Source organism: Triticum urartu, chromosome 2A (genome assembly GCF_056163025.1).
Source record: "Triticum urartu cultivar PI428250 chromosome 2A, HENAU_Tu73, whole genome shotgun sequence".
Lineage (NCBI taxonomy): Eukaryota > Viridiplantae > Streptophyta > Magnoliopsida > Poales > Poaceae > Triticum > Triticum urartu.
Window position 1 is genome coordinate 728905554 of NC_141874.1, and position 22939 is coordinate 728928492.

A 22939-nucleotide genomic window follows, 5' to 3' on the forward strand; every position below is an offset into this window, starting at 1 on the left:
TGACTGCGGGGGGATGTTGAGTAACGTGATTGTATTAGGAAACATAGGTTAGACTAGGAAATATTCTGGCTTGCCTTGTACTCCAAGTAGATCATATACTCTATATATATGCCCACGAGGCTCAAGCAATACAACGAACTATTCCACCAATCCTCTCTCTCCCTTCTAACAAAGGCAATGCCGTGGCTGGGCAACCAGACGAACCATGGACGAGCTGCAAACACCACGCATCGCGTAAGATACATACTGGGAGAACCCCAGCCTCCTCGGAGTTTAGGTGTTCTCGGCCGTTGGATCATTTGTTTGATGCGTTTTAGACCGCGCGATCATGAGATGGACAGATGTGGGACGTTGGATCGAAAAGAGACACTGTGGATCAAAACAGTGCGCCCTCCAACAGCAAATATCTTGTGCCACCGCCTGTTAATCCTGTGCCCCGCCAAGGGCATTTTCGGTTTTTCACATGTTGGGTGGTTGCGTGTTGACTGCTGGTTGGCTGCGGTTCGATGAGGTGGGCTAGATCGACTGCTCCATCCCCGTGTCTCCTTGATCCTCTTCGTGCTCCCATTCGTTCCTCACATGAACCCTAGCCGCCGTCCCATCCCCGCGTCCCTAGCTCCACCCCTCTCGCCGAAGGTGCCGTCCACGTCCACACGCCTTTGTCGTCTCCTTCCTTCTCCCGGCTGGCCGCCTCCATATCCTCTCTGTCACAGGAGGAGGAGAGTAGAGAGGCGCCGCGGGTCAACGGTGCTAGGTGCGTCGGTGCCACGCCGCTCGACTTGCCGCAACGGCACCAACACCTTCGTGCTAATTATGTGCGGCAAGGTCCCCGACACGACGGCAGCCGTGGTGGACTTCCGTGCCAACCTCGCGGACTGCGCGCAGAGGTTCCTGTTTGGCTGCTCGTGCATGCCGTACGCCAGCGCCAAGCTCAGTGGCGCGCCTTGGACCAGCACACTCGAGGTCCTCTGTGTGTTCCCCAACTTCAGCCGGGACCTGTATGTGCGCCTTGCCGCTTCCCATCTCGGCATGTGCCTGCAGCCTGTCTACCTATGTGTATGTGCCTAACTTGCTGCTGCCGATCTCTCCTCGCTAACCGCCCATCCATCCTCCTCTTGGCACTCAACAGGAGGGTCACGGCCAATGCTCTCCCCGATCTAATTACATGACCAGCCAAATGATACGCCATGGATTCACTGTCCAGTTTGTCAGTCTGGGTTCATAAGGTGTTTGTTCTTCTCCAATGCGTTCTGTTCATGCTTCATGTGATTCAATATGTATGTTTGTGTAACACCCTGGATGTAATTTATCTTATATGTATCCCAACTCTTGCCGTTTTCGGCCTAAGTTATTTTATTTTCCTCGGGATCGGGTTTTTGTCTCCGTGTGTTGTTGCCTTTGTCATGCATCTCATATCATGTCATCATGTGCATTGCATTCGCATACGTGTTCGTCTCATTCATCCGAGCATTTTTTCCATTGTCCGTTTGCATTCCGGCGCTCCTATCTCCTCCGGTGCCCCTTTCTACCTCTTTTCGTGTGTGGGAGTTAAACATTTCCGGATTGGACCGAGACTTGCCATGCGGCCTTGGTTTACTACCGGTAGACCACCTGTCAAGTTTCGTACCATTTGGACTTCGTTTGATACTCCAACGGTTAATCGAGGGACCGAGAAGGCATCATTTGTGTTGCAGCCCAACACCCTTCCAATTTGGCCTAAAACCCACCAAAACCCTCTCCATCATCTAGAGCGTTCGATCACTATCGCGTGGCCGAAAACCGCACCTCATTTGGAGTCTCCTAGCTCCTCCTACCTCTATTTATAGCCCCTCCTCCAAAAATCCCGGGTCTCTTTCTCCCCCTAAACCTAAAAACTCCACCCGCCGCCGCCGGACAAAAATCCGGGCAGCGAACGTGTCCGCCCGCTCCACCGGACCAATCCGCCGTCGCCACATGCCCCTAGGCCGGTCCCCAGTTCGCCGCCGACCCCGCGGGCCCGCGAGGCCTGTGCGGGGCCCTCCCGGCCCGGTCTTCTCCGCCGCCTCCTCGCGCCTTCGCCCGAGACCCCGCCGTCGTCTTCCTCCCGTCCAGCCGCCCGAGGCCCGACGCCCGGCGCCGCCGCCCGCCATCCCCGGCCGCCGAGCTCCGGCGAGCTCTGCCAGCGGCGTGCACGGCGACGGAGCCGCGCCACCTCGCCGCCTGGCCGCGCCTCGCCGCCCCGGTCTCTCCGTCGCGCCGCCCCGCCGTCGTCCACCTCCTCCGGCCGGCGAGCCCGCCAAGTCCGGCGGTGCCTCAAAGTGCGTGCTCCGGTGAACAGTGTCACGCGCCAAATCCAGATCCAGTTTTTGTGAGGGTTGACTTTTTCATCCCCGAACCCTAATTTTTTTGTGCAAACTTTGGCATGCTATAACTCTGCATCCGTAGCTCCGATTTGTGCGTGTAGCATATCAAAATGTTCGTCTCAATGAGTACATCATTTCATCTCATTGCATCATTTTCATTTGAGCTCATATTGATGCCTGAAATGCTGTTGGAAGAGATCTATGTGATGAATTTGGCAGATCTGTTTTAGCAAATAGCTATTTGTCATTTTTTCCATGATTAATGTGTGCATGCTATGATCCTGAGCTCTACATGAGTTTTCTTATATGCCATGCCATATTTACAGAGGTGTTTGCCATGTATTTTTGTGATATTTGTGGTGACTAGCACAAGCTTGCAAAGTAGCGTAATCGGTAATGCTGATTTCAGGGACTTAGAATTTCACTAAGTCCTTGTTCTGTTTTTGTCGTTATGCCATATGTTCATGTTGTTTCCTAGTGATCCGTGCCTCTTTTGAGGATGATCAGGAAGGATGTTTTGTTAACATTGTGGTGCTCTATCCATGCATGTCTTTGTTTGCATTTATGGAGCACCCTAGCTTGAGTCAATTGAGCTCTACTTTTGCTATAAAATAATCCTGGCAGATTGTTGACATGTTTAGCGATTTTGCCGAGGATGTTGCTATTGATCCGTGCATGCTATGTTGTTGTTCTTGCCATGTCTAGCTTCTATGCTATGTATTCTTGATGGGTGTATGCTTAGTTTGTCATGCCATGCTCTGTAGTGAGTGCATCGAGCTCGTTAACATGCCTACTCGTTAACTGATTTGCATGCTTTAGTTTTTCACTAAGTCTGAATCTGTTTATGTTTTTGCCATGTTCACATGCTTGCAATTGTATTTTCTGATCCCTTTTGGCTCAAGGTAAATAAGGGACTTATGTTAAGTGCTTTGAGTAGCTTCATGTCATGCCTTGCTTTGCCATGTTAAGTTCCTGTAGCATGTAGTTTTCATGCTCTAAAGTGTGCTTCCTGATGATAAATTCCAGACTTGTGTTAATTTCACTAAGTCTGAAACCTGTTATCATTTGCATTTTTGCCATGCTTGTTTGAACCTGTTAATGGATGAATTAGTCGTAGCTCAGTGTTCATATTTTGTCAAGCTTCATGAGTGGATCCCTGCCATGTATTTTGTTGTCATGTTTGAGTAATGTAGCATATTTATCTTGATGCATTTAGTTGGTCATTTGCTGATTATCGCAGACCGGTGCCATATTTGTTTTGCTTGCCATTTCCAAACCGTGCATCCGATTCCTGTGATCTTTATACCGATTTCAACCGAAATCACCTCACCTTTCAAGTGGCACTCTTGGATTCCCAAGTTGAGGCCAGGTTCAATCATTCCTTGTCAAATCTTGCATATGCATCACATACCGCATCTCGCATATCATACCATGTTTGCATCATGTTGTTTGAGCATTGCACGTGGTTGATTGTGTTCCGTTTGCTTGTTGTTCTTGTTTGGGTAGAGTTGGGAGACGAGTTCGTGAACGAGGAGCCCGTTGAGTTCGCTTATGAGGATCAAGTCGACTCTGACAACTTTGCAGGCAAGATGACCATACCCTCGAAATCACTTCTATCTTTACTTGCTGGATGCTCGCTCTTTTGCTATGCCTATGCTACGATACCTACCACTTGATTATCATGCCTCCTAAATTGCCATGTCAAACCTCTAACCCACCATGTCCTAGCAAACCGTTGATTGGCTATGTTACCGCTTTGCTCAGCCGCTCTTATAGTGTTGCTAGTTGCAGGTGAAGATTGGAGATCGTTCCTTGTTGGAACATTGTTTATTGTTGGGATATCACTATATTATCTTATTATCTTAATGCGCCTATATCCTTAGTAAAGGTTGGAAGGCTCGGCCTTATGCCTAGTGTTTTGTTCCACTCTTGCCGCCCTAGTTTCCGTCATATCAGTGTTATGTTCTTGGATTTTGCGTTCCTTACGTGGTTGGGTTATAATGGGAACCCCTTGACAGTTCGCCTTGAATAAAACTCTTCCAGCAATGCCCAACATTGGTTTTACCATTCGCCACCTAGCCTTTTTCCCTTGGGTTTCGCGGATTCAAGGGTCATCTTTATTTTAACCCCCCCGGGCCAGTGCTTCTCTAAGTGTAGGTCCAACTGAGCGATGTCCGGGGCTAACAGGAGCAACTCTGGGATGGCCTACCCGACGTCTTGCTCATCCGGTGTGCCCTGAGAACGAGATATGTGCAGCTCCTATCGAGATTTGTCGGCACATCTGGGTGGTGTTGCTGGTTTAGTTTTACCATTGTCGAGGATGTCTTGTAACCGGGATGTTGAGCCTGATCGGAATGTCTCGGGAAAGGGAATATCCTTCGTTGACCGTGAGAGCTTGTGATGGGCTAAGTTGGGACTCCCTGCAGGGATTTGAACTTTCGAAAGCCGTGCCCGTGGTTATGGGCAGATGGAAATTTGTTAATGTCCGGTTGTAGATAACATGAAACTTAACTTAATTAAAATGAATCAACCGCGTGTGTAACCGTGATGGTCTCTTCTCGGCGGAGTCCGGGAAGTGAACACGGTGTTGGAGTAATGCTTGACGTAGGTTGTTCTAGGATCACTTCTTGATCATAGTTGTTCGACCGTGCATTTGCCTTCTCTTCTCGCTCTCTTTTGCGAACAGGTTAGCCACCATATATGCTAGTCGCTTGCCGCAGCTCCACATATTACCTTGCCTTTACCTATAAGCTTAAATAGTCTTGATCGCGAGGGTGTGAGATTGTTGAGTCCCCGTGACTCATAGATTACTTCCAAACCAGATGCAGGGACCAATGATACTATTCCAGACGATGCGCTTGAGCTCAAGTGGGAGTTCGATGAAGACTCTCGTCGTTACTACGTGTCTTTCCCAGATGATCAGTAGTGGTGCCCAGTTGGGGCGATCGGGGACTTTGTCGCATGTGGGGGTTGATCTTTATTTTGGTACCGTAGTCGGACCATGAGTGTATTGGATGATTGTAATGTTATTCATGTATTTGTGTGATGTGGCGAGTGTAAGCCAACTATGTACCTTTTTCCCCTATTACCTATTTACATGGGTTGTTGTGAAGATTACCTTACTTGCGACATTGCTTTCAGTGCGGTTATGCCTCTAAGTCATGCTTCGACACGTATGAGATATAGCCGCATCGAGGGTGTTACAAGTTGGTAATCAGAGCCTTCCCCGACCTTAGGAGCCCCCTGCTTGATCGAATCGTTGGCGTTGTTGAGTCTAGAAAAATGTTTGGAGTCATTTAGGAATTATATATCGGAGAGTTAGGAATTCTTTTTACTCCCCTGTCCCTTCATCGCTCTGGTGAGGCATCCTGACGTAGAGTTTTGACTCTTTCTCTTCTCAAATTTCACTAACAAAATTTAGGATCACGTGGGTATCTTGGAATCGTTCCGATCGATTTGTGACGAGAACATCGTTCTTGGTGCCTCCTGTCATTTAGGGGTTGTGGCAGTGTCCCGGGGAGTTGAGCTCCGAGGTGTTGTCGTCACAATTTTATCGTTGAGATTCTGGAATACCCGAGTTTCGCTGACATTGAAAATCTTTTTTATGCAGTTGTTGGTGAGATAACCTTGACGCCACCCAGTACTGGGGCGGGAGTTCGGGAGTATTGCCATAACTCGTATAACGGATGCTTTTCAAAGGTTGAGGTAAATGATTTCCAAAGGTTTCTCGGTTATGTGTTGAAGGATGGATACAGCTGGATGTAGGATTTGCTAGATTTGTGTGAGATATTATGCTTCCCCTGTATCCCCAACACCTGATTGCATAACCGGAAAGGTTCGGGAGTTTCATAGGTGGGAATTCTTGTAGCTCTAGTTTGTCTTCCGCGGATATTTGGTTTGGGATTGGGTAATCCTCACCAAGTATTCGTTCTTGTCTGTACCTTGTCTTTATTCTTCTACCTCAATTCTAAGTGGCTTCTCAATTTATGGATATGTGACCATTTCGATTGGAATGCATTCGTTCATTTGTTTCGGAAGTGAAGACTTTATGTTGCAATTTCAACCCGTTTGATTCAGCTTAAATATTTGTCTGTCAATGTGCTAACGGATGTCACCCTATTCAGGATGGCTCCTCCAACACGCACGACTTCGAATCCTGATCCGCCACCACCACCTCCACCTCCGGAGGCATGGCAAGCTGTGATGGCCGCTACTAATGCAAACACGCAGCTGATCATGCAACTTCTTCAAGAGCGCAACCAAGGGAACCAGGGTCATGGCAACAATCAGAATCAGTTTGCTACACTCAACCAGTTCCTTGCTAACCAGCCAAAGACCTTCAGCAATTGTGTTGAGGCAACAGACGCTGATGATTGGCTCGTGGACATATGCAAGCATTTCGAGTGCAGTAACGTCAGGCCTGAGGACTTTGTCAAGTTCGCCTCCTTCCAACTCAAAGACCAAGCTGCAGAATGGTTTCAGCAGTACAAAGATTCCAGAGGAGGCCGTGTGATTACCTGGGATGAATTCCGTCAAGACTTCAAAGCTCATCATATTCCTCAGAGTGTGGTTGAAAGCAAGTGTGAGGAATTCCGCAGCCTGAAGCAAGGCACTATGTCTGTTTACGAGTACAACAAAATGTTTCAGAAGCTCTCCCGTTTTGCTAAGCAAGACGTCCCTGACGAGAAGAGCATGATATACCAGTTCAGGGGTGGTCTCAGAGAAGAAATCCAGCTAGCTCTCGTCCTCTTTGAGCCCAAGAGGTACGATGAGTTTTACAACATGGCAATGAAGCAAGAGACTGCTCAACTGAAGTGCGATGCTTCCAAGAAGCGAGTTAGAGATGCAAATCCTTCTTCCTCAACTCAAGTGGCTAAGCAGCAGAAGTATTGGCTTCCTCCTCCTCCGTTCCGTCAGCCTTATCAGCAGAAGAGCAAAGGTGGCAGTGGATCTTCCCACCCACCCAACCCTGGCTTTCAGAACAAGACTTCGTCTCAAGCTCCAAGATCAAGTGCTCCGTATCATCGTCCGCTTTCAGAGGTCACGTGCAACAAGTGCCAACAGAAGGGTCACTATGCCAACAAATGCTTCAATCAGAGGCGTCTCCCCCCTCCTCCTCCTGTGAGATCGGCAAGTACAGCTATGGTCAAGCATAACCCCAAGTCTGCTAAGGTCAACTTGTTGAACGCAGCTCAGGCAGAGGACTCGCCAGATGTGATTATGGGTAACCTTCCTGTTAATGACATTCTCGCAGGAGTTCTTTTTTATACCGGTGCATCTTTGTCATTTTTATCGAAGCCTTTTGCTTCCATGCATGATGTGCATACTGTTGATTTTCCTAAGCCGATAGCGGTTTCTTCTTCGGGTTTGTTCATGAACACCAAAATGATGGCTCCGGATGTTACTATCACGTTGGGTGACTACAAGTTTCTTTCTTCTCCAATGGTCCTTGGTAACTCGGATTTGATCTTATTCTTGGTATGGATTGGCTTTCTAAGCACAAGGCTCAGCTTGATTATGCTGCCAGGCAGATTCAATTGACTCATTCGTCTGAGGATGTAATTGTCTTTGCCGCAAGGGATGATACCATTCGTCTGTTTTCTCTCAATGAGAAGGATGAGATGGAGGCCATCTCGCAAATTCCAGTCGTTTGCGAATATCAAGACGTCTTTCTAGAAGAGCTTCCAGGAATGCCTCCGCACCGGCAAGTTGAATTTGTCATCGATCTTGAGCCTGGTATGGAACCTGTTTGCAAACGTCCTTACAAGTTGGGACCTAAAGAGTTGAAGGAGCTGAAGAAGCAACTCAATGAACAAGAGCGTATGGGTCTCATCCGACCTAGTTCTTCTCGGTGGGGTTGTGGAGTTCTTTTTGTGAAGAAGAAGGATGGAACGGACCGACTCTGTGTTGACTACCGTCCATTGAACAAGAAGACTATAAAGAACAAGTACCCACTTCCCAACATCAACGAGCTGTTTGAACAACTCAAAGGTGGTCAAGTATTCTCCAAGCTTGATCTCCGTATGGGCTATCACCAGATCCGAATTCGTGAGCAAGATATTTTCAAGACGGCTTTCAGAACAAGCTATGGTTCATATGAATACACTGTCATGTCTTTTGGCCTCGTCAACGCTCCTCCGACTTTCTCTCGCATGATGAACTTCATCTTCAACCATTACACAAATGACTTCGTCTTGGTCTACCTCGATGACATTTTGGTCTTTTCCAAGAACAAGGAAGATCATGCCAAGCACTTGCGTTTGGTGCTTGATAAGCTCAGAGAACATCAGTTCTACGCCAAGTTTTCAAAGTGCGAGTTTTGGCTCGATGAGGTTCTCTATCTTGGGCATATCATCTCTGCTAAGGGCATAGCGGTGAATCCTGAGAAGGTGTCTGCAATTTTGAATTGGGAACCACCTCAGAACGTGAAGCAACTCCGCAGCTTCCTTGGTCTCGCAAGCTATTGTTGAAGGTTTGTTGAGAACTTCTCAAAGATCACGAAGCCGCTTTCCAACCTTCTCCAGAAGCACGTGAAGTACGTTTGGTCTCCTGAATGTGACATCGCTTTCAACACCCTGAAAGAGAAATTAGTCACTGCTCCAGTTCTGACTCCTCCTGATGAATCCAAACCGTTCGAGGTCTTCTGTGATGCTTCTCTTCAAGATCTTGGTGCAGTGTTGATGCAAGAGAAGAAAGTTGTGGCTTATACCTCTTGCCAGTTGAAGCTCAACGAGAAGAACAACCCCACTCACGACCTCGAGTTGGCGGCAGTTGTGCATGCTCTTTTGACTTGGAGACATCTCTTATTGGGAAGAAAAGTGGACATCTTCACTGACCACAAGAGTCTCAAGTACATCTTCATTCAGCCTAATCTCAACCTCAGGTAGACTCGTTGGGTCGAAATGATTCAAGAGTATAATGCGAGTATCGAATATACTCCAGGCAAGGCCAATGTAATTGCTAATGCATTGAGCAGGAAGGCTTACTGCAACAGTCTGATTCTCAAGCCTTACCAACCCGAGATTTGTGAAGCTTTCCGCAAACTCAATCTGCAAGTTGTTCCTCAAGGTTTCCTCGCCAACCTCCAAGTCTCTCCTACTTTGGAAGATCAAATTCGCGAGGCTCAACTTCTTGATGCTATGGTGAAGAAGGTGAAGATTGGGATTGCCAAGAGTCAACCCAAGTACAAGTGCTATCGCCTTAATGACAAGGATACTCTCTTCTTCGAGGATCGCATTGTTGTGCCTAAAGGTGACCTTCGTAAAGTCATTATGAACGGGGCTCACAATTCACTCCTCTCTATCCACCCTGGAAGTACAAAGATGTACCAGGACCTCAAGCATTCGTATTGGTGGACTCGTATGAAGCGCGAGATTGCTCAGTTCGTGAATGAATGTGATGTCTGTAGAAGAGTGAAGGCAGAACACCAACGACCAGCTGGTCTCCTCCAACCTCTTGCCATTCCAGAATGGAAGTTTGACCATATTGAGATGGACTTCGTGACGGGATTTCCAAAGTCCAAGCGTGGCAATGATGCTATATTCGTTGTCATCGAAAAACTCACTAAAGTGGCTCACTTTCTGCCTATCAAAAAGTCTATCATAGCAGCTCAATTGGTAGAGCTTTATACCTCTCGGATTGTCTCTCTGCACGGTATTCCGCAGTTGATTTCTTCAGATCATGGCAGCATCTTCACCTCAAAGTTTTGGGATTCTTTTCAGAAGGCCATGGGCACCAACATGCGTTTCAGCACAGCTTTTCATCCTCAAACTAGCGGCCAAGTCAAGCGTGTCAATCATATTCTCGAAGATATGCTCAGGTCTTGCGTTATCTCTTTCGGTATGAAGTGGGAAGATTGTCTTCCATATGCCGAGTTCTCCTACAACAACAGCTTTCAAGCGAGTTCGGGCAAGGACCCATTTGAAATTCTCTATGGCAGGAAGTGTCGTACTCCTCTTAACTGGTCAGAGACCGGTGAACGTCAACTTCTTGGAAATGACTTGATCACAGAGGCAGAGGAGATGTGCAAAGTCATTCGTGATAACCTCAAAGCAGCGCAATCGCGCCAGAAGAGCTACTATGATAGTAAGCATCGTGATTTGGCTTTCGAGATTGGAGACCATGTTTACCTCCGCGTCTCTCCAATGAAAGGTACTCGTCGCTTCGGTATCAAAGGGAAGTTTGCCCCTAGATATGTGGGTCCTTTTAAGATCGTCAGCAAGAGAGGCGATCTCGCCTATCAACTCGAGCTTCCTTCCAACTTTGCAAACGTGCACGACGTGTTCCATGTCTCTCAGCTCCGCAAGTGCTTCAAGACTCCTGACCGCACCATCAACTTCGAAGACATTGATCTCCAAGAAGACCTTTCTTATCGTGAGCACCCCGTTGCTATCCTTGAAGAAACTGAGCGCAAGACTCGCAATAAGTCAATCAAATTCCTCAAAGTCAAGTGGTCACACCATTCTGACCGTGAAGCCACCTGGGAACGCGAGGATCACCTCCGTTCTAAGTACCCGGCATTTTTCCAGTCCTAGATCTCGGGACGAGATCCTTTCGTAGTGGTGGAGTGTTGTAACACCCCGGATGTAATTTACCTTATCTGTATCCCAACTCTTGCAGTTTCCGGCCTAAGTTATTTTATTTTCCTCGGGATCGGGTTTTTGTCTCCGTGTGTTATTGCCTTTGTCATGCATCTCATATCATGTCATCATGTGCATTGCATTTGCATACGTGTTCGTCTCATGCATCCGAGCATTTTTCCCGTTGTCCGTTTTGCATTCCGGCGCTCCTATCTCCTCCGGTGCCCCTTTCTACCTCTTTTCGTGTGTGCGGGTTAAACATTTCCGGATTGGACCGAGACTTGCCATGCAGCCTTGGTTTACTACCGGTAGACCGCCTGTCAAGTTTCGTACCATTTGGACTTCGTTTGATACTCCAACGGTTAACCGAGGGACCGAGAAGGCCTCGTTTGTGTTGCAGCCCAACACCCTTCCAATTTGGCCCAAAACCCACCAAGACCCTCTCCATCATCTAGAGCGTTCGATCACAATCGCGTGGCCGAAAACCGCACCTCATTTGGAGTCTCCTAGCTCCTCCTACCTCTATTTATAGCCCCTCCTCCAAAAATCCCGGGTCTCTTTCTCCCCCTAACCCTAAAAACTCCACCCGCCGCCGCCAGACAAAAATCCGGGCAGCAGACGTGTCCGCCCGCTCCGCCGGACCAATCCCTCGTCGCCATGTGTCCCTGGGCCGGTCCCCAGTTCGCCGCCGACCCGGCGGGCCCGCGAGGCCCGTGCGGGGCCCTCCCGGCCCGGTCTTCTCCGCCGCCTCCTCACGCCTTCGCCTGAGACCCCGCAGCTGTCTTCCTCCCGTCCGGCTGCCCGAGATGCCCGACGCCGCCGCTGAGCTCCGGCGAGCTCTGCCAGCGGCGACGGAGCCGCGCCACCTCGCCGCCTGGCCGCGCCTCGCCGCCCCGGTCTCTCCGCCGCGCCGCCCCGCCGTCATCCACCTCCTCCGGCCGGCAAACCCGCCAAGTCCGGCGACCTCCGGCGGTGCCTCGAAGTGCGTGCTCCGGTGAACAGTGTCACGCGCCAGATCCAGATCCAGTTTTCGCGAGGGTTGACTTTTTCATCGCCGAACCCTAATTTTTTTGCAAACTTTGGCATGCTATAACGCTTTATCCGTAGCTCCGATTTGTGCGTGTAGCATATCAAAATGTTCTTCTCGATGAGTACACCATTTCATCTCATTGCATCATTTTAATTTGAGCTCATCTTGATGCCCGAAATGCTGTTGGAAGAGATCTATATGATGAATTTGGCAGATCTATTTCAGCAAATAGCTATTTGTCATTTTTGCCATGATTAATATGTGCATGCTATGATCCTGAGCTCTACATGAGTTTTGTTATATGCCATGCCATCTTTACAGAGGTGTTTGCCATGTATTTTTGTGATATTTGTGGTGACTAGAACAAGCTTGCAAAGTAGCATAATCGGTAATGCTGATTTCAGGGACTTAGAATTTTACCAAGTCCTTGTTCTGTTTTTGTCGTTATGCCATATGTTCATGTTGTTTCATAGTGATCCCTGCCTCTTTTGAGGATAATCAGTAAGGATGTTTTGTTAACATTGTGGTGCTCTATCCATCCATTTCTTTGTTTGCATTTATGGAGCACCCTAGCTTGAGTCAATCGAGCTCTACTTTTGCTATAAAATAATCCTGGTAGATTGTTGACATGTTTAGCGATTTTGCCGAGGATGTCGCTATTGATCCGTGCATGCTATGTTGGTGTTCTTGCCATGTCTATCTTCTATACTATGTATTCTTGATGGTTGTATGCTTAGTTTGTCATGCTATGCTCTGTAGTGAGTGCATCGAGCTCATTAACATGCCTACTCGTTAACTGATTTGCATGCTTTAGTTTTTCACTAAGTCTGAATCTGTTTATATTTTTGCCATGTTCACATGCTTGCAATTGTATTTTCTGATCCCTTTTGGCTCAAGGTCACTAAGGGACTTTTGTTAAGTGTTTTGTGTAGCTTCACTCCATGCCTTGATTTTCCATGTTAAGTTCATGTAGCATGTAGTTTTCATGCTCTAAAGTGTGCTTCTTGATAATAAATTCCAGACTTGTGTTAATTTCACTAATTCTGAAACATCTTATCATTTGCATTTTTGCCATACTTGTTTGAACCTGTTAATGGATGAATTAACCGTAGCTCAGTGTTCATCTTTTGTCAAGCTTCATGAGCGGATCCCTGCCATGTATTTTGTTGTCATGTTTGAGTGTCGTAGCATATTTATCTTGATGCATTTAGTTGGTCACTTGTTGATTATCGCAGACCGGTGCCATATTTGCTTTGCTTGCCATTTCCAAACCGTGCATCCGATTCCGGTGATCTTTATATCGATTTCAACCGAAATCACCTCACCTTTCCAGTGGCACTCTTGGATTTCCAAATTGAGGCCAGGTTCAATCATTCCTTATCAAATCTTGCATATGCATCACATACCGCATCCTGCATATCATACCATGTTTGCATCATGTTGTTTAAGCATTGCACGTGGTTGACTGTGTTTCGTTTGCTTGTTGTTCTTGTTTGGGTAGAGCTGGGAGACGAGTTCGTGAACGAGGAGCCCGTTGAGTTCGCTTACGAGGATCAAGTCAACTCTGACAACTTTGCAGGCAAGATGACCATACCCTCGAAATCACTTCTATCTTTGCTTGCTAGATGCTCGCTCTTTTGCTATGCCTATGCTACGATACCTACCAATTGCTTATTATGCCTCCTAAATTGCCATGTCAAACCTCTAACCCACCATGTCCTAGCAAACCGTTGATTGGCTATGTTACCGCTTTGCTCAGCCCCTCTTATAGCGTTGCTAGTTGCAGGTGAATATTGGAGATCGTTCCTTGTTGGAACATTGTTTATTGTTGGGATATCACTGTATTATCTTATTATCTTAATGCACCTATATACTTGGTAAAGAGTGGAAGGCTCGGCCTTATGCCTAGTGTTTTGTTCCACTCTTGCTGCCCTAGTTTCTGTCATATCGGTGTTATGTTTCCGGATTTTGCGTTCCTTACGCGGTTGAGTTATAATGGGAACCCCTTGACAGTTCGCCTTGAATAAAACTCTTCCAACAATGCCCAACATTGGTTTTACCATTCGCCACCTAGCATTTTTCCCTTGGGTTTCTCGGACTCAAGGGTCATCTTTATTTTAACCCCTCCCCCCCCCGGGGCCAGTGCTTCTCTAAGTGTTGGTCCAACTGAGCGATGTCCGGGGCTACCAGGGGCAACTCTGGGCTGGCCTACCCGACGTCTTGCTCATCCGGTGTGCCCTGAGAACGAGATATGTGCAGCTCCTATCGGGATTTGTCGGCACATCTGGGTGGTGTTGCTGGTTTAGTTTTACCATTGTCGAGGATGTCTTGTAACCGGGATGCCGAGCCTGATCGGAATGTCTCGGGAGAAGGAATATCCTTCGTTGACCATGAGAGCTTGTGATAGGCTAAGTTGGGACTCCCCTGGAGGGATTTGAACTTTTGAAAGCCGTGCCCGCGGTTATGGGCAGATGGGAATTTGTTAATGTCCGGTTGTAGATAACATGAAACTTAACTTAATTAAAATGAATCAACCGCGTGTGTAACCGTGATGGTCTCTTCTCGGCGGAGTCCGGGAAGTGAACACGGTGTTGGAGTAATGCTTGACGTAGGTTTTTCTAGGATCACTTCTTGATCATAGTTGTTCGACCATGCATTTGCCTTCTCTTCTCGCTCTCTTTTGCGAACATGTTAGCCACCATATATGCTAGTCGCTTGCCGTAGCTCCACATATTACCTTGCCTTTACCTATAAGCTTAAATAGTCTTGATCGCGAGGGTGTGAGATTGTTGAGTCCCCGTGACTCACAGATTACTTCCAAACCAGATGCAGGGACCGATGATACTATTCCAGACGATACGCTTGAGCTCAAGTGGGAGTTCGATGAAGACTCTCGTCGTTACTATGTGTCTTTCCCAGATGATCAGTAGTGGTGCCCAGTTAGGGCGATCGGGGACTTTGTCGCATGTGGGGGTTGATCTTTATTTTGGTACCGTAGTCGGACCATGAGTGTATTGGATGATTGTAATGTTATTCATGTATTTGTGTGACGTGGCGAGTGTAAGCCAACAATGTACCTTTTTCCCCTATTATCTATTTACATGGGTTGTTGTGAAGATTACCTTACTTGCGACATTGGTTTCAATGCGGTTATGCCTCTAAGTCGTGCTTCGACACGTAGGAGATATAGCCGCATCGAGGGCGTTACAGTTTGTTCCTATTGATTACAGATTATACTAATGCATCTTCAGTTATCAAGGGTGTGGCATATCTTGGCAGATTAGTGGGGAGTGAGGTCTATCCTCCATTCATATTTATTTTTGCATCTTTATGTAATTATGTTGTTCATGGAAACATTTATTTGGGACAGTTGCATGATAGAAAAACTACATGTTGGTAAGTTACAGATGTGCCATGAATTCTACTGTCCTTGAACCTGCTTAGTTAAGTTGTCTCCGCGCTCAATTTCGTTAGTTTTCAACATGTGAAGTGCCCTGTAGTTTTTTAAGCTGCGACGGTCTGGGAATTATAATGATTGGATTGGATTCGATAGGTGTGCATGCGTGCTGTACAGTCCAATCTTGGATTAAAGCCTGCTGAATTCAGTTGCTTCAATGCTTGCTGTTACGCTCGACTTCCTATTGTTAGTTGTTACCCGCTTGCTTTGTTTTCCTCGTGGTAGCACCCCACCAGTTTAATGGGGATCATTGAGCTATGGGTTGGAACTGAATCAGTTCATGTCCTGAGCCTTTTATAGCTTTGTTCTTGGTGCCTCTGGAGCGATAGTGGTGGGGAATCCCACTATTTTCTGGTTGTGGATGTTCCCTTATTTTTCTATTGCGTTTTGTCAAGTATCCTCCTTATATCATCTGCCTTATGGCTAGAAATGCTTGCAGCCATTTCGTGGTTACAATTGTCAGCCTTTTCCTTTTACTTGGCTTGTTGCTCACAATTGGCAGATTTATATATTGTTGGTGATGCATCTATTTAGCACCTAATTAAACGTTCTTTGTGGCAGGACATATTGATGGACAATTCTTATGATTCTGTAGCTGCGTATGAAGTTCCACATACATGAATCTCCACTCATCTGGTAAGATTCCAACCAGGCTAATATCGAAGCAATTTATGTTAAAAATCTCCTGACCACCAGACTATTATCCAAGCATTTTTTGACACGAGGTTGAATCTTAATTGTTGGGTGCTTGATAATCTGTCCAGGTTGAGACCCACCACTGATGACACGAGTCTGCTACCCTGCTCCTATGAAGGTAACCGAAGGCCTGCACCTCCCACCGTAGTATCCTCTCTCTTCTTGCACCTCTTCATGTGAGCTCCTCCTCCCAATTTATTCTTACCACCGTTTGGGTTGTTTGATTCAAGGTTCTTTTTCTAAAATTAAATCAAGTCTCAAGGCATGAGATGGAAGCATTGTTCAGGACATTTGCCTACCGTGTGTCTCTATAAGTGGTTTTTTCAGTTCTGACAAAATAAGAAAATACGTCATGTGTCTCTCTATATGATTATTCCATATCAAGACAAAATAAGAGTATATCAGATGTAATTAATGGTTATAAATATGACTTTTACCAATATCTAAATTAACCGATGGAATTTATATTGCGCTGGAGCGAGATATCTGAATGCCGTCAATAATTTTTAGTGTTTCTTACACAATTAAGAAGAAAACTTAACATTTACCTATGATGGAATATAGAATCAAGAGCTAGAAAGTAAACAGTTGGAAATCATAAATCAATGGTAGATAGAATCACAAGTAATTAAAATAACCAGGTGTTATTTCTTTTCTTATAGTACTGGAAGTTTTGTTAGTGCCATGCATCTTCATACACAGATGTGATGTTTTCCAATTGAAAGGTAGCAATGTCTAAAGTTAAATGGTTTCTAAGTTCCCATGATCTAATTGGTGTTCTATGCGGAACAACGCTTTTGGGTTTTGGGTAATCTCTCAATGGTTTCTAAATGGTAATCTTGACTGACCACTGACTTATCGAGTTCTGTCTTAAAGAGCATCTCCATGCAAATATATAACATGATGATTTGGATATCTTATGGGTATGATGATTTAGTTTTTTTATATGAGCATATGAGGTGTGTGTATTTATTCGAGCAAGTATGGCATATATCTGTTTCTTTGGATAATTAAATAGGAGAATAACTTGAACTCAAGCAGCTTTGTGGCATTTGCCTACTGTTTAAATTGTTTACATTCAGATTGGTTTCCTGATTTCTATTACACAATTGATCTTTGCATTCCTTTTGGCTTTGTCTGTTGTATATAGCTGTGAGCTTTGTTTACATTTACTTATTAGGTTTCTTAGGGTCATCGTCCATTACTGCTGCCACCGCTCCTTTGGTTCTTGGTCATTGCTCTGACAAATTTTCTTCTGCCTTTTGTTATTATTATGCGAGTTGTCATTGTTTTTTACATTATATGCTATATTCCCTGTTCCTTTGGCTTGGATAATCTGTCTTTGATTCATCGTTCATTACTGCTGCCGCTGCTCCTTTGGTTCTTGGTCACATTTATGCTGTCATTGTTTTTACATAATGGTGAGGGCCTTTTGATAATCTATCGTTGATTTATTTTTCTTATCAGAGCTAAGTTATTAATATTCTCGGTTCTGTTATCGCTGAGTTTCTCATTAAGGCATACTCTCGGTTCTGTTATCAACAAGTTATGTATAATATGTATATGCTGATATGCGTGGCATCACTCAAATGTGTGTATTCCTGCTGCTGAATTGTAGAATCAGCACTCTGTTTTCTTTTCAAGCCTCTCTCGAAACTATCTTTGAGAAAAACACTTTACTAAGTAATGATTTCTTCTTTTCTGTAGTATTCCTCAAGCTTATAACTGAACTGATAGATTTTGTCTACTACCTATTAGGTATGCTATGCAAAATAAGTTTTCAAGTAACTACACCCAAGCATCAGTGATGAAGTTGATAATTTTCATTTTATCTCAGGATTCCTCCGTTCGCATTTATCTCCTTTTATGGTCAGTGGTGAAGAGGGTTATATTCCTAACTATGTAGAGATCATTAAGGGAGTCAAGCTGCTTCTCAGAAGTGTTGGGACTATGAGATCATTAAGGGGCATTGAGCTGCTGCCCAAAGATATACTTACTTTCATTGCTTATATATTCCAACCACAGGTTGACTATATTTATTGTGAGAATCTCATTCTTTATATCATGTTGGATCATCGATCTTGGAATTTGTAGAGCCATTTACCGTCGAAGGATGTACTCACAGAACACAATCAGTGTAATTGTGCTTTTCTACACTTCTGTCCAGACCAATGGTATATATATTCTGTATTGTACGGCTATCCTCTAATGCACTACTCAGCCTCCAGTCTCTTAATATACAAATGACTTGATCTAATTATTATGAAAGACCTGTGGGTGTGTTGCTTTCTATATAAATAACTCGCTATAATTTTGATCTATTCCTTTTTGCCAAACTTGATGCTTCGAGCTTTCAGCTACTACTATACTGTTTTGGATCTTGCGGTTGGGCCGGGCAACACGGGCCAGGGCGCGCTTCCTATCTAGTACCACATGAATCGCTGCCTACACACCAGCCGGAGGCAGCGCTAGAAGAAAGATGATGAATTGACTCCAGCCCGCCGTGCACCACGACCCGACCCGCATCGGCGAGCGCCGCGACAAAAGCCAGCCAACAACACATGCAGGGACGTGGGATATGATAGACCGCTGGTCCGGCCTGGGTACGTACTACACAGAGGCTGGGTGATTTTGTGAGAGGCATCAAATCAAATCAGATAAAGAGAGGGCCGCAAACACAAGTGCATATGTGCATATAAAGTGTACTAGTACTACTACTAGTACTATTAAATTAATTTCATTTGTTCGTATGGAAAACATTGTAAGTAATTCTTCGAGGCAAGAGCACTAGAGACCCACAAACTTGTATTAGATGTGATGGTTTAGTCCACAAAGTTACAAAAGATGATCAACTCATCCACAAACTTGAAATGCATGGGATAATTTAGTCCACAACTAATCAGAAGCTTACAAACGGTGCCACGTGGGCAGCTTCGTGGCCCAGCCGTTCGGCCCGGAGTTTTTGCAAAAAACACCTCCACGTTTATGAAAATTACGCCCATGGTACATGCCTGGGCTGCCACTTGATTATTTAATGATATGGCCCTCGGAAAGTAGCTGTGCAGTGTGCACCCTCGTCACCCCGTGCGGCGGCTCGCGTGGGCGTTGGATCACTTTTGGATGGACACGATGCAAGAGAGCAATCTATCTCACTGTCAGTCCGAGAGCTTGGTATGATGCACCCTACTACCTCTGTCCTGATTTATTAGTTTCCTTTGTAATTTGTGTTAAATTTTGATCAAAAGATTTAACTGATAAAATGTTAATACATGTCAACAAAAATTATATCGTTGATTTGTATTTGAGCATGCTTTTCAATGATATAATTTTTTGTGACATGCATGAACATTTTGTTAATTAAATTTATGGTTAAAATTTGGCACATATTACAATAAAGATCAATAAACCAGGACATAGATAGTACTATAGAAATGCGCTACAGTTTGCTATAGCCTACACTTAAGCGTCTTATTTTAGCAACTAAGTGTATTTATTTTGGCAACTAAGTACTACTTCCTCTGTCCTAAAATATAAGAACGTTTTTGACACTACACTAGTGTCAAAAACGTTCTTATATTTTAGGACAGAGGGAGTAGTATATAATTTGGTGACTCAGCATGTTTAATTTTGGCAATTTATGATATACATGCTTGTGCATATTCTAGAAATAAAATTAACTTTGGCAACTAAGTACCACATAATCTGGTGATTAGGCATGTTTAATTTTGACAATTAAGTACGTACTTGTTAATCTATAATCTAGCAGTTAAAGCTTGTTTTTGTGGGGATTAGTAATTAAGCATGGTAAAATCTGACAACCAAGCACTGGTAATCAGTCAACTAGTATTTTATAATTTGACAACTAATCAGTTTTAAACTTGATATATCATGTGTATAAATCTTGACGCCATATGTTTTCTATCAAAAAGTTAACAGCAGAAGAGCATTTACAGCCGGGCACCCCAAATCCGCCTTATATGCCCGGGCAGGCCGTCCGATCACTGACTGGTCACAAAATTTCGACCCAGACGGGTGCCTTAAATAGGCATCAAATGCCCGGGCTGACTGGTACCCGTCATATCCAGCCAAAATATTGGGGCGGGTATGGGCGTACCCGGGTGCACCCGCCACGTCGGACTCGGTCCACGCTGGCCCACCCGACCCCATATATATTCCTCCCCATCCGCTTGCCGGACCAAACCATAGCCACTTCAGTCCATTCCCCTCCGCCATCCAAGCTCACATATGGCGATCTTCGACTGCCTCCGGCATGGAGGGCAGCGGATCCGAGTCCTTCACCTCCAGATCCGTCAACCCGAAGCTCATCCCATATGCCCCCGAGGAGGATATGACCGTCCGGCTTGCGCTTCATCGCTATCGGGAGGAGGCCCGTGCGAGGCAGTGGTCGGACTCCTTCCGTCGGGAATCCATTGCGTTCGACCAAATGGCGCTAGGTGTGTCGTCGCTGCCTCACCGGAGGCGGTGCGGACCGTCTGGCGTCCAAACGCGGTGGTGGACGCGCAACCCCTCCGTTGGCGCCGAAACCATCGACGCACCATGGGCGTCGTCGAACAAAAACATGGCGCGGCGGTGGACGTCGGCAAGGCAGAGTCGCATTCTCCAGTGCCCCGTATGGTGCACCGGTCCGGACGACGTAAACGCATCGTGGTGGATGTCGCCGGCTCGTCCCAGGACGGATCCATCATCAATCTGATGTCCACGGGCACCGTTCGGGTTTCGGGCTCCGACGAGGAAGAGTAGGGCATGGGAGACGGCGGCGCCTTGAGTCCCGTTAGCCGGCTCGTGTCCCATGCCCTACTCTACCTTGTCGGCGACCGGACCAACAATCTGGGAGCGCAGCCGGCCGCCGGGCATTGTCACGGTGGAACCGAGCGAGCTTTACTTAGATTAGGTTTCACATTGCATGTAATAATTTTTGATTTGAGATTTCTAATTTGAGGTGTCCTTGTAGAATCAAATATTTAAGACGTAATTGGTCATTGTCCGCGGACGCGCCAAGTCGCGTTCACGGACATTTGATGGATCGGATTTGGGGCGTCCGACTGTAGAGGCTCTAAGCCATATTGTGATTTGTGAATAGTGGCGGCCTACTCCTGACTAACTTGCAGTGGTTTTCCCCGCAAAAAAAGAAAAAACTTGCAGTGCTTTTAGCTTTTCTTTTCCCCAAAAAATTACTTGTAACTTTTTTTTTTCTGAATAAGGATGCATATCGTGATCTGTGAATAGTGGTTGCATACTCCTGACTAACTAGAAGTGCTTGTAGGCTTTTGGACCATGCCTTGCATGCATGCCGCGCTGCTTGTCCGTGTGTTTCTTTTTCGGCAGGAAATCTGGATGCACCAGCTACTCTGCGTATCATTAAATAACCGGGGCAGCCCAAGCATGTACCGCGGGCGTGATTTCCATAAACTTGGAGGATTGTTTCGCAAAAACGCCTGACAGACCGGCTGTGCCACGAAGCTGCCAACGAGGCGCCATTTGTCCGCTCCTGGTTGGTTGTGGACTAAATCATCCCATACATTTCAAGTTTGTGGATGAGTTGATCATCTTTTACAACTTTGTGGACTAAACCATTACATTCAATGCAAGTTTGTAGGTCTCTGCTCTTGCCTCTAATTCTTCTCTTCATGCTAAAAGAAACTTCTCTCTTGAACTGATTAACAAAGAGGCCAACAACAAAGCAATCAAGTTCAAGTAACGGCAGTTATTTTTCGTTTCGGAGTAGCTGCAGGCTTTCTTGCGGGGCCATGTACGTAGTAGCCTAGTAGGTACGGCATGTGGCAATTAATGAGGTGGTGGTGGTAGAATCTCCGTGCGCGCACCTGTTGTGATTTGGTGTGGGCAAAGCAAAGGCTATCCGAGGAGTAGGCATGCAGCTAGGGCCATCCCCTCCCATATGCGGTTTGCATGCTTATCAGGTTGATAAACATGACAAAGAGGCCGAGGCCAACTTGCTATGATCGTTGGTATTAAATCAAAACAAAGATATAATATTCTTTCCTTACAACTTCAAGTGAGTGCTACTGTCTTTTGCATATTCGGTTTCCCTTATTACTCGAGGTTATAATAATGTACTCCCTCCGTCCCAAAATTTTTGTCTTAGATTTGTCTAAATACAGATGTATCAAGTCACGTTTTAGTATTAGATACATCCATATCTAGACAAATCTAAGACAAGAATTTTGGGATGGAAGGAGTAACTGATGAGTTATGCATGCGTGCGCAGCTTTCACTATATTCTCCTGGAGATTAAGCTTGAGTAGGGACTAGTAACCGTCTTCGACTCGAGACGAAAAGATCCCCAGGAGTATGCGGACATGACTGAAATGCTCGAGAAGTAAGTTAAATCGGTCATTATCGCACCATGATATTAAACTTTGTTCATTTCCTGATATCAAGTAATTTTTTTCTTTGTCTGGCAGGGTATGGAAAAAATTCACCTCAAAAACTCCGGGACTGTCGAAGAAGCTGCAATTTAAACACCCGAAAGTCAGTACTACTACCTAGTTCCGCGCATCTCCTAGTGATTCAAGCGCTAGTTTCATCAATACCATCTAGTATGCTTGCTTATCAGTTTGATTGACCTCTATTTCTTGTAAAGTGGTTGTGGCAGAAAGCCGGGACTAATTACTGTGGATACTACGTTTGCGAGTGCATCCGCTACATGACCTGTGAGCGGGGCTACTTTGACAAACAATATGAAGTGCGTAAGCAATAATATTCACAATTTTATTTTATTATCATCATTTGTGTTGATTTCATTCATATATATATATATATGTATTGATCCCCTTCTTCAAATTTAGGTGTTTCG

At 45.6% G+C, this 22939-nt stretch overlaps 1 long non-coding RNA gene across 3 annotated transcripts; it reads left to right on the forward strand.

Annotated features, from left to right (window-relative positions):
• The first annotated feature begins 714 nt into the window (after positions 1-714).
• Positions 715-18225, forward strand: LOC125551862 (uncharacterized). Of its 3 annotated transcripts, none has more exons than XR_015617603.1 (5): positions 715-1027; positions 1130-1226; positions 15970-16044; positions 16173-16937; positions 17942-18225. It is a non-coding gene; the product is annotated as an uncharacterized LOC125551862 (long non-coding RNA). The 3 variants fall into 3 exon arrangements; XR_015617604.1 differs by lacking the exon at positions 17942-18225 and adding an exon at positions 17285-17353; XR_015617602.1 differs by lacking the exon at positions 17942-18225 and having other exon boundaries at positions 16173-17349.
• Positions 18226-22939: the final 4714 nt, after the last annotated feature.